Consider the following 12181-nt stretch of genomic DNA (forward strand, 5'->3'; position numbering starts at 1 on the left):
AGCACGTAGCCAGGAGGCATTGCAGAGACATCCCAGGTGGCCAGATGCAGAACAGGGGGTGTTTAGTTCAAGAAACCCAGCAGGGCCCACCCAGGGAGGAGTACCCACAGTGGGGAGTCCTGGCAAGACAGAAAGCATCCTGGATAGGAAGTCAAAGGCTCCTGATTCTAGGTTGGCCTGAAAGCCTGACCTGCTGTGTAAACACAGGCAAGCCACTAGCCCTCTCTGAGCCTCAAACTGCTCCCCAGTGGGGAAAGAATTGCACCAGTTCAGTGGCAGTAGCCCCGCCTGTGGTTCTGGTGGCATTGGCAGTCTCAGCGCCTGTGGACCAAGAGTGACAGGAACTGCTACTGGTGACTCCCGTGGGAAGAGGGCAAAGATGTCAGACAGGTCATCCAGCAGGCAGGAGCGGCAGCTACAGCACCCTGACACCAGTCCTGCGCAGAACTCAGCCGGGACTCAGGAGGGAAGCTGGAACAGAATTGTCCCAGTAGGTCCACGTTTTGCAAATGAATGAATGAAAGCACAGGTGAGCGAATCAACGATTGATTCAATCACTCATCAGTTGGCTGATCTGTGACTTGGTGGATTGATTGGTTCCTCTTGCTCGCTCCAGCGAGCAGAGGGCTTGCAGTCAGATAGGAATGCAGTGCACCTGTCACCAGCATTGGAGAATCGACCCAGCCGGGCTCAGGCACTGGACGGCGAGGGCTGCACTGGCTGCACCGTTCACATTCCCTGCCAACACAGTGTGCCCACGACACGTGCAGCATTCACTGTGTGTCCATCCTGGAAGTCACCTGGAGGTGCCTGTAAACACACAGAGGGTGCACACGCAACATGCCATTCTGACCCCGTTTTCTCCAAAGGATTTGCACAGCTTGGGAGCTGGAGATCTGTTGGTGGTCCTGGAACCGATTCCCCAATGTCACCTGGACGTGTAGCCCCTACGCAGAGAGGGAGATGGGCAAGTGGCAAGGACTGCCCAGCCAGGGATGGGGAGCACAGTCGTGCCCCTTAGCCCCAGGCCATCTCCCCCGGAAGACTGGTATGGTGAGGCAAGGCACAGGCAAGCGTCAAGTGGTTCCGGGAGCCCCAGAATAGAGATATGAACCCACTGAATCTGCCCCATACCCCTGCTGTGGTCGTGGTACCCCCATCGGAGGCCGGAAGAACACAGGGTCTCTCCCAGCAGCACTTGCACCCCTTCCGTTCCCCAGCCTCCTACCTCCCTACCTCATCGTTCCATTGCTTGTTCAGATTCTTCTCTCTGCCCTCTCCTTGCCCTGAGCTGCCCCACCCTCAGCCCCTCTGCAGTGTGAGCAGAAGCAAAAGCCCACAGTCAGCCAAGAAAACCCAGCCCCACACACTGAGCACCAGACATGCTGCTCGGTGAGCTGTGTGCCTTTCATCTCCCAGGAGCCCCTCTAGGTCTGTGCCAGCTCTGTCACTTTCTGGCTGGGGCACCTCAACTCTAAGCTGTTGCTTCCTGGGATACAGAATGGAGCGATCCTGGCTTCAGGTGTCATGAGCCACACAGACTGGCATCGGGCAAGCACGTGCCAGCTCGTAACAGGCACACAGGGAAGAGTGGCTGTCAGAAAGAACCACTTGTTGCTGTGCACACACCAACAGGTCCTCAACAAATGCTAGCACCCTGGCCTGCCAACTGAGACCACTGCTTCTCATGAGGTTCCCTTGAGCCACTAGAGGCCACACACACACAAATCCATGGGCCTCTCTGGTGGACAATCTTCCTCTCCCTCCAGCCTGGGATTCAACCACGCCGGGTATCTGCTGGGCTAGTGGATGGGCTGTGCTGCCCCGAGGGCCTGTCCGTGGCCTCCAGGACCCGTGCTCACCCCTCTTGGGGGGCAGGCTCCCTTTGCAGGCACACGTGTCCACGGGAGAGATGGCTGGGCCCCCGTGAGCGACGTGTCTGCGAGACAGCAGCTAATGTGATTAAATAGAGTATGTAAATGTCAGCTTCACCAGGCCCAGCCCCAGCTGGTGTACAGGGAAGGAGACCTGAGAAAAACATCTTTATTCCTTCTCTTGTGCAGCTCAGGCCACCAGGGCCTTGTCCAGCATGGGTTCTCAGCCACAGCCGTGCGGGACCTGCTGGGAGTGGGGAGGAGGTCTGAGGCCTGGGCTGGGGTGTCAGAACAGCAGAGACAGGTGCACAGTCTTCCAGGGTGCTGCCAATCAGGTCCAACACTTCTAGGACCTGGAGTCAGCATCCCGCCCCCACCACCACTAGAGCCTCAACTTCCTTGACTGCAAAATGGGGCAATAACTCACACCCATGGGCTGCTGGGAAGGTAGACACAGCATGGTGGCTCGCATACAGCCCAGAGCTCACTGCAATGAGAAGCCCCAAAGAAGCTACCCGGGAGTCACGCTGAGAACACCCCTCAGCTGGGGAGAGACCTTGAGACCCTCACTGAAACAAGGGCTAAAAATAGACCTGGGGGCAGCTGTGCTGTGGCACAGAGAGTTAAGCTGCCAACCATAGTGTCAGTATTCCATGAGCACCGGTGCGAATATCAGCTGCTGCCCTTTCTATCCAGGCTCAGGTGCTTGGATCCCTGCTCTCTCTTCTCTCTTCTCTCTATCTCTGTAACTCTGCCTTTCAAATAAACAAATAAGTAAGTAAATAAATAAATTAAACCTTAGGGGTCCAGCACTGTGGAGTAGTGGGTAAAGACACAGCTCCAGCAACCCCTATGGGAATCAGTTGAATTCCCAGTTGCTCCGCTTCCAATCCAACTCCCTGCATACTGTCAGGGAAAGCAGGCCTGAGTCCTGGGTCCCCTGTACCCACAGAGAGACCCGGAGGAAGTTCCTGGCTCCTGGCTTCAGATCGGCACAGCACCGGCCATCGCGCTCACTTGGGGAGTTGAATCATCGGACAGAAGATTTTCCTCTCTGTCTCTCCTCCTCTCTGTATATCTGACTCTGCCATAAAAATCAATAAATCTTTTTTAAAAAAAATATGTATTTGTTTGAAAGGCAGAGTGACACAAAAGAAAGGAGAGACAGAGGTCTTCTACCCACTGCTGCACTCCCCCAGTGCCCACAACAGCCAGGGCTGGGTCAGGCCCAAGCCAGGAGCCTGGAACTCCACTCAGCTCTCCCCCAGGGATGACCAGGACCTGAGGGCTTGGGTCACCCTTGGCTGCCTCCCAGGTGCACTCGCAGGAATGCTGGACAGGAAACACAAAGTAGCTGGGACTCCAACCAGGTGCTCCCATGGGATGTGGCATCCCAGGCAATGACAACTTCTATACCACAGCACCTCCTCCGAGGCCTCAGCTGGAAAATGGACACTTTTCCTGGTGTGGCCAGGCTCTTACCACCAGAGCCCTGGGAAGAAACAGACTGAGCTAGCCGGGCCTTGGTTGGCCCTTCCGGGGTGCAGGGACAGAGCTGGCTCTGGTTTTAGTATTGTCAGGTCTGAGTTTGAATCCTGCCCAACTCCCCCCACCCCGTGGCTCACTCCTCTCTCATCCTGGGTCAGGCAGTCCTGTGACAGGGCACCCTACCGCTGGAAAGCAGCACTGTACATGGTGTCCAGAGATCAGAGCTGCAGTCCTGGGCTGAGCACCCACCTCCCAAGTGGCTTTGGGAGCCACCCTTCCCCCGCTTGAGCCTCAGTTTCCCAATCTGTACAATGAGGAGACAATCTAGGCCAGCTGGGCTCAAGCACACCAAACTGCTTCCAGGTAGTGAAAAGGGACTGCTCTGTGGAGCCAAGGGAGACTGATGAGGAGCCAAGAGGCAGAACCAGAGGTCCAGAGAAGCCCCCATCCCAGGAGGCTGGCAGCTATGCCTGGAGCAGGAAGTGAGCCCTCAGTGTTACAACCCACACCATTTTACAGAAAAAGAATGTGAGGCTTGGATAGGTCTAATTCCAGGGGACACGCTTAGCAGGAGCCAAACTCAAGTCCCTGGGGCTCAAAGCAGCCACTCCTAGGCCAGCTCCCAGGAGAGCTCCAGGCTCAAAGTGCTCATGGTCTGGGCATAGCAACCTTCCTGGCTCCCTCACAGGACCCCTAAAAGGTGAAGTCCCCTGTAGCCCCTGGCTCAACCCTGTCATTCCTCTATCTTCACCCCTGTATTAGGAGGCCCAGGGCAGCTCCTCGCTCCAGGCTCAGTGGTTCACACTCCAGATATTAAATTACTCATGAAATATGTGGCTTATCCCCAGAGCGCCTGCCACTTCCACCTGCACCTGCCACTCACCTCCTAACAGAAGGTTAAGCTCTGCAGGACAGAAGGGGGGGGCGAGGGGTCAGCATGTGAGCTGACTTCACCATGGGAGATCTGCGAGCCCAGGAGTCTCTGGTGGGACTGGGGGTTCCTGGAGAGACAGTTCTGTTTTGGGCTCTCATTCCAAAGACTCCAGGCCTGAGCAGCACCCAGGACTGTGCCCCAGGGCCCAGGACTTCAGGGTGTGAAGAGCCACAACTGTTGACCATCCCAAGTCCCTCAGGATAGCGCCAGCGGTGACCCGGAATAGGTTCCCATTGTCTGAGGGGCGAGTGGTCTCTCCTCTCCTCCTCCCCCATGCCCGCCACTCTGTTGCCATGGCAACCATGGGGGGGGAGTGGCGGGAGGCTAGACCGTCACTCAGCTCCTGGCCAGGCTACCCAGCATGCTTTGCTCTCACCCAGTTTTCTCCCTCACTGCCCCTGGGCGAGTAGGGGGTGGGTGGGCTGGCTACTGCCCTTTTACCAGGCAGCAGAGGGTTCACATGCAAAGGTCACCACCTCCAGTTCCCTGTCTGCAGGCTGTAGGTTTTCCTGTACAGTTCCCAGGAATGGGATTTTTATGAGTGCGGTTTGACAGAGAATGATTTGGGGGGGGGGGTCTCTGCCCAGCCTCCTAGAGTTAATGAAGTCAGTTAAGCCCTAGGATTAGAAGGTCGGGGTCAGGGGTGCAGCCCATGTTTGCAGAGTAACACCCCACCCTAGCCGAGCTCCCACCAGCTGTTCCAGAAATGCTAATGTTGGTCGTCTAGGGAACTAGGGAGGGAGTCCACCCTGGGCATGGCAATTGTGTCCCGGGAACCCACGACCACAGCCCCTCCAAGCCACACTTTCCCCAGCCCGGCTGGGCCCTAGGAGCCTCACCTCCTTCCCGCCGCAACAATTTTGCTTGGGTGGGTAACCGTGGACTGCCTTGGCCTGGAGTGTATGCATGTGACACTGGAACGTTGGCCTTTGTCTTGGCTCTACTTGGGGTACACCGCCACCAGGTGGTGGCAGTCCCTGCCCACATATGTCCAGGACTCCCCTGAGAGTCCATTACAACCTGTGAAATGACATTGATTTTTGGCTTTTATGTTAAGATTAGAACAGGGTTGGGCTTTTAGCCTCCCAAGTAAGGATAGATAAGGCATGCCGTTATCAGAATACCTGGGATAGAATCCCAGCTTTGGGTCCCAATTCTTGCTTCTTGCCAGTGCAGACCCTGGGGCCCAAAGCTGGGATGGTTCAACTTGTTGGATTCCTGCTACCCACTGGAATGGATGGAAACTGGATGGAGTTTCTGGCTCCTTGTTTGGCCTCCGCAGCCATGGCAGGCATTTGGTGGTGCCATTAAGATGGCACTTCAGACACTCTCACCCTCACACTGGAGTGCCTGGCTTCCAGTCCTGCTCCTGATTTGGCTTCCTGCAGATGTACCTCTGGGAGGCAGCAGGTGGCAGTGCCAGTAGCTGGGTCCCTGCCACCCACATGGGAGAGCTGGATTGAAATCCTAGCCCGACTGCTGTGGACATTTGGGGAATAGACAAATGAATAAAAGATTCCTCTCTTCTCTTTCTCTCTTTCAATTTTTTAAAAAATATTTTTCCATTTTCTCTGGAGAATTAGATCTATAGAAAAAAGGAGAGGCAGACAAAAGATCTTCCATCTGCTGGTCCACTCCCCAAGCGGACGGCCAGAACTGAGCCTATCCAAAGCCAGGGGCCTCCTCTGGGTCTCCCTGCGCAGGTGCAGGGTCCCAAGGCCTTGGGCCACACTCCGCTGCTTTCCCAGGCCACAAGCAGGGAGCTGGCAGGGAAGTGGAGAAAGCTGGGACTTAAACCAGCACCCATATGGGATCCTGGCGCATGAAAGGAGAGGACTTTAGTCCCTAGACTACTGTATTGGTCGCCAAACAAATAACTGCTTAAATTAAAAAATAGATATATAAATATTGTATCAATCTCATTTTTACATGTGGTTTCATTTCCTGCACTGCCAACTGTGGCCCCAAAATATTGCTATTTGTCTTGATTCTTTCAAGAATGAATGACTGATTACAGGGCATCATTGCAATTATTCTTTTTATTATTTAGTGTTCCCCTCTTATTTGTCTAATTCACAAAGTAAATCCAATCATAGGTATTTACAGACAGAAATATCCATGTAATGTGACAGGTTGTGCATGCCCCATGGTCTGAGGCATCCGCTGGGGTCTTGGGGGAGAACAGCACAGGACCTGCTAAGCAGCCACAGGCAGCAGGCTCTGAACAGCGGTACACTGGGCTAGGAGGAGCAAAGCTCACTGCGCAGCCACCAGAGCCAGGCAACCTGTGTTCAAATCCCGGTTCAGCCACCTCCTGGCAGTGTGACCAGGATGAATTACTCTCTCTTTGCCTCAATTTCTTTATCTGGAAAATGGAAGTGTCACACTGCGTCCCCTCCACGGGGTTCAGTTGAGGACTTGGCACAACCACGCAGTGAAGTTCATAGAAGCCTCCTGGCCGCCAGCATCAAGCTCCTAAAATTGGTGGTCATCAATATTTAAAGACGATGCAGGAAAACCAAGCTCCCAAAATACTTTCTGTGCTGAGATCCACACACAGTGACCTCTTTCTAACCCAGAGAGGCACTTCAGGGCCGCCTTGTCAGGTGCCCACCCAGATGCTGCCTCATCTCTAAGTCCACTTCCTAACTGGTCACCTCCCAGGCAGGTGACCAACCCTCGCTCTGCTCTGACCGCTCAGCCGCTGCCTCTATGTTCCTTTCACCTGGGCTACAACGAGGGCTTGCCCCAGTCCCCTCTGCCAAGCCTGCCACCTGCCCTGCCCCCTTCCTCTGCAGCCAGGACGCTGCTCTCCCACAGCCTCGGGCTCTCTGCACCCTGAGCAGGAGCTGCTTCCGCTCCCCTCAGCCCCGTTCTCCTGCCCCTGCCTGCCCAGCCTCGCACCTCCAGACAGGGTACAGAGCCTCTGGACACCCCAGGGTCCTTGGTACAGCCGGAGGGGCCTGTCTTAGCACAGCTGCAGCCCCAGAGATGCACTGGGGACTGGGTCCAGGAGGTCCTTTGACCCCAAATTGGGCCTGGAGTGTTCACACTCCCATCCTTTAAGAAATGTGCCCTGATTTATTTTCATCCACTTGGAAGGTAGACGGAGGTGTGGCGGAGATGCGTGGGCCAGGGCCAAGGATGCAGTCACACATTGGACAGGACATGGGACAGTCCTACACAGCAGGCCAAGGCCTAGGATATGATCACACGTGGATACAGAAAGCCAAGGCCAAGGGTGTGGTCGCATATCCCACAGGAACAGTCCAAACAACAGGCCAGGGAGCCCCCGGTCAGAGCGTGTCACCCACAAGCCTTGCTCCCAGCATGGCAGAGGTGCCTGGGGCAGAATCTGATCTGGCCTCTCACTTGGTTCAGCACCTCTTGGAGGTGGAGCACTTGGCTTGCCTTGGCATTTTATTTTATTTTATTTATTTATTATTTGTAACCCCTGAGTGAAATGACTGCCCTCTCCTTCAACCCCACCACCAGCAGTTTAAACCTGAGATGTAGAATGTGGAATGTGGCCTCAGACCACGGGGACACACGCCTCTCCAGGGGTCTCCCAGAGCCTCCATTGTCTGCTGCCCCACAGCTTTTCTTTCCTCTTGGTCCCTACTGGGCAGAAAGGGAGCGACCACACTGCCAAGATTGCAGTGGGAGCTTGGCTGGGTGCTGGTCTTTTCTGGATATGTGGGTCTGCCCACTCCGACGGACCACCCTGGGGTCCCCCTCACCCCGCTCCCCGATCCCTGCAGCCAGCCCCAACTGCTTCCAGTAAAGTGCCAGGCCTGGGCGCTCCTGCTCACCAGGGCGCTGCTATCTTCAAGGGCGAGGTTGTCAGCTCTGACCCCCTGGCGCCCCCACAGAGGCGGCCAAACAAACGGCCTTTGTGGTCTGGGCACTGGCGGCCGCGGGAGCGGCACAAAGGGGGGCGAAGAAAGGCCGCAATCCTCTTAGGGCCGCTTGCCCGGCTTTCCCACTGCAGCCCCACTGCTCCCAGAGAGCCGGTCTGCGGGCTGCTGGCCCCGCCACGCAAAGCAAGCAAAGCTGTCCAGGAATGAAAGACAGGGGCCCCGGGGCCAGCCCAGATCCCCGCAGCAAACACAGGCCTGGCCCGGGGCCTGGGAGGGGGCAGGGCTGATCCCTAGGGAGGCCCCAGTTAAAAGAGCTGCCCCAGGAGAGGGACCCAGGACTAATCCCTGCCTGCCCTGCGCCTTCTCTTCCCACAGCCCTGCGAGGGGACCCTGGAGAGTGGGGTGGGCACGGGGGGCTAGGATCAAAGGTGCTCCCTCCTATGCGGGGATGCACCACGGGGCCCCTGTGAACACCTCCAACCTATCCTCCTAGCTTTGCATCCCTCTTGCTTGCCACAGGTCACCCAGCATGCTGTGTGGCAGAGCCCGGCCTTTGACTCAGGACCCAACCTCAATCCACTTGTGCCAGTAGCTGAGATTGGCAGGGTCTGTCTGTGCCAGGGGCTCCCCCACCGTCTCTGTTTCTTACTCCCACACTTTTGACAGATGGAGACACTGAGACCCCAAGGCAGAAGGTGATTTGCAGCAAGTTGCCCATCTTCTGCCTTCCCAGAACCCCAATGTGGCTGGTATTTCACTGAGGCAGCTCATACCACCCACCACCACCTCTCCCCCCCCTGCCCAGCCTGCCTTTCCGCGCACACCAAATGCCAAGCCATGGGGAGTGCCATTCTGAACGGGTGAGGAGATAGCCTGTGACCAACGAACTCTGGGCCTGGTACACAGTAGGTACCCAATAACAGCAGCTACTGTTCGTATTAATGAGCTCAGCACAGGATGGGCTCCTGAACAACGAGTGGCCACATTCATGGCGGAGCCTAAACTCTCCCTGTTCTGGCTGGCTGGGGTTTGTCTGGCAGAGCAAACGAGGGGCTGGGAGCCAGTGGGCGGGCAGGGCCAGGATGAGCAGGAGGCAGCAACAGCTGAGTCCTAGCTGAATCCCTCTCAGGGAGGGGGCACGGACCAGCTGCCCCCACCCCCGCCCATGGGTGGCCAAGAGCCCACAAGTAGGAGAATCCTGAATATCAGATCTCCAGTGCTGCCCCCCGCAACACACAATGCATTGCTTGCATGCACACGTGTGCATCCATGCCCACCTTCTGCCTTGCATACACACTCATGCACATACCCACATACACATGAGCACAACCGTGCATACCTTCTGTCTCACACACACATTCATACACACACACACGTATACACAAATATGCACACACACACACTCATTTCATAGATTCAGAAACAGGCCCAGGAGAACGGCTGTGCCTTGCACATCACCCAGCTTCTGTGCACAGCCCCAGCCTCCAGTCCCTCTCTCTCCTGTCTTCTGCAGGGACCCGGAATCCCACCAGCCTCCTTCACACCTTGCCTGACAAGGAGACACAGGGACCAAAAGCTCCATCTGAAACTCCATGTGAATCTTCTCCGTGGGGACCCAAGCATTTGGGCCATCCTTTGGGCCCGCTGGGATGAGCATCCGCAGGAAGCTGGAGTCAGAAGTGGATGAGCCAGGACTTGAAGCAGGTATTCGTCTTGGGATGCAGGTGCCCCTAGCGGCAGCTTAGCAATGATGCCGCAGAGCAGCGCTGCAGGGGCGTCCTGGGCAGGCTGCATCCTTCTCGCGTCCCTGGATTTGGGAATGAGCTTCACCTCTCTTCCTCCTCCTTCCCATTTGTGCCCTGCCAGTCTCTTTGCTTCTGTCTCCCTTTGATCTCACTCCGTCTCTCCGCTCTTGGTCGTGACTCTGGCCCATGGCACCCTGTCAATAAGACATTGGGTCTGTATCCATCCCTTTGGTATCTCTGCTGAGAGCTCCCCAGTGGGCATGTAGAGTGTAGCCAAGTGTCAGGTCATGGTCTGGGGCCAGTTCCAACCCTGTCACCAGTCCTGGGCGACTTTCTTCTCTTGACAGGTGTTGGGGGGGGGGGGTGGCGGTGGACAGTACAACATGAAGGAAGTGACCTCCAAAACTATCCCTGCCTTCCAAAGCCAGGCCACTGAGGGATTCAGGGAACTGAATGAGAACTTGATCCCCCTTTGAAAAGGATTTACTCTCTGCATCCTGGCACCTGGCTTCCTGACTGGAGTGCCCAGGCTGCCCCTCCCAAAGCAGGGCAAACCTGCAGGTCCCCACTTTTATTTACCCCAAGGGGTCACCAGATGACCATAGCCTTCCCTGTTACCTTTGGCCCTGCCAGTCCCATGACCAGGCAAGATCAGGAGTCAGGCAGCATGGGTTCAAATCCCCTCTGTGTCCCACACCAGGTTCAGGGTGTTGGGCAAGTTCCTTTACCTCTCCTGGTCTCATTGTTCCCACCAGTGACCCAGGGATAACGGTCCATTAGCCACTGAAAGGAGAAGATGCAAAGAAATTGTGCACAGGTCCTTTGTACCCATGAAGAAACTGAAGCTGGGAGCGGAGAGGCCACTGCTGCAAATCCAGCCCTCCTCGGTGGCAGTGCCCCAGCCCGAACTCCAGCCCGGGGCTCAGCTGCAACTGCGTGCACACCGTCACATTCAGCCAACTCCAGCGGGGAGATCAAAGGCTCACTTCCTCATGCACAAAGAGAATTCCTCATTAAAACGTGGCCTACGGCAGGGGCTGCTGGGGAGACAGCCACAGATACCCAGGGGATACCCAGGAAACGGTACTCACCATCCCAGAAAGCCTCCGCCCAGGAGCTCCCAAAGCCCTGAGGGCAGTCAGGGAGGGCTTCCCATAGGAAGAGTGGACTCCAGCCAGCCTCCAGGGGAAACAGCGGACCTCCAAGGGAGCACCTGCTACATCCGAGACACCAAGAGTCACTCTGAGAGGCTGGGATGCCTATCCCTATTGAATAAGCCTTGAGCTGGGATCCTGAGAGTCTGAAAAGGCCAAGTTGCCCGCCTCCAGGCTGCACTGCCGCCACAGGGATCGTGTGAGCCGGCACGTGTGTTTGGGGTTGAGGAGGACGTGGGACTGTGCTGTCATCAGAGCCATTTGTCAACAGCAGAACGTGTGGGCAGTGGAGCCGAGGAGACAGCTCCTTGGAAAAACTGTGGCGGCAGGCCGAGGGGCGGTCAGAGCCTAGGGCTTCCTGCCCTCTCCCGCTCTTTGACTTGGCTGAGTACTGCGTGAGTTTTGTCTATGCAACAGGCACTGTTCCAGGCACTAAGAACAATGACAACTGCTACCTGGGCTCGGGAGCTGACCCTGGGACAGAATTACAAGTGGAGAGTAATACACACATCGATAAAGCAGATCACTTCACACTGCAGCCACTACAGCCAGCGCTGTCCCCACCATGTCCCAGAGCCAGCAGCATATGCATGGCCTTGGGGGTCTGAGAGCTGCAGTCAAGACTCAGGTGGCACAAGGCCTCCTCTGTGGGCTCCTTCTGCACCCTCACAGCATCCCTGACCCAGGGCAGCGAGCCTGCCAGCCTTGTCACTGCCAACCTCTCCCCTGTGTCTTCCACTGTTCAGGAAGGAGACTGAGGTTCAAACGGAAATAGTCATCGGCCAAGGTCACAGAGCCAGGGCAGAAGCGCCAGGACAGGAGGCCGGGTCTCCCGGATCTCCAGGACATGTTGCGGGGTGGAGGACTTTCTCACTATCCCAGGCCAGGCCAGGACATCAGGCCAGAGAGCAGCAGCAGTCTCCCCCGCACCCCTGGGAAGGGGCCAGCCCCTCTTGCAGCAGTCTGCTGGTTTCTTTGTCCCTCTCTCTATCTGCACAATTGGGAAGAGGCTGGCACTGCCAGCATCCCACCCACAGTGGGCCCAGGTCCCAGGCCTAGCCAATCAACACATTTCAATCTTCTGTGACCATGGCAACTGGTCCAAAAGAGGGCATGTAGGCCCAGT

This window comes from Ochotona curzoniae, unplaced genomic scaffold (assembly GCF_017591425.1).
Source record: "Ochotona curzoniae isolate NIBS_2020 unplaced genomic scaffold, NIBS_Ocur_1.0 contig_3255, whole genome shotgun sequence".
Lineage (NCBI taxonomy): Eukaryota > Metazoa > Chordata > Mammalia > Lagomorpha > Ochotonidae > Ochotona > Ochotona curzoniae.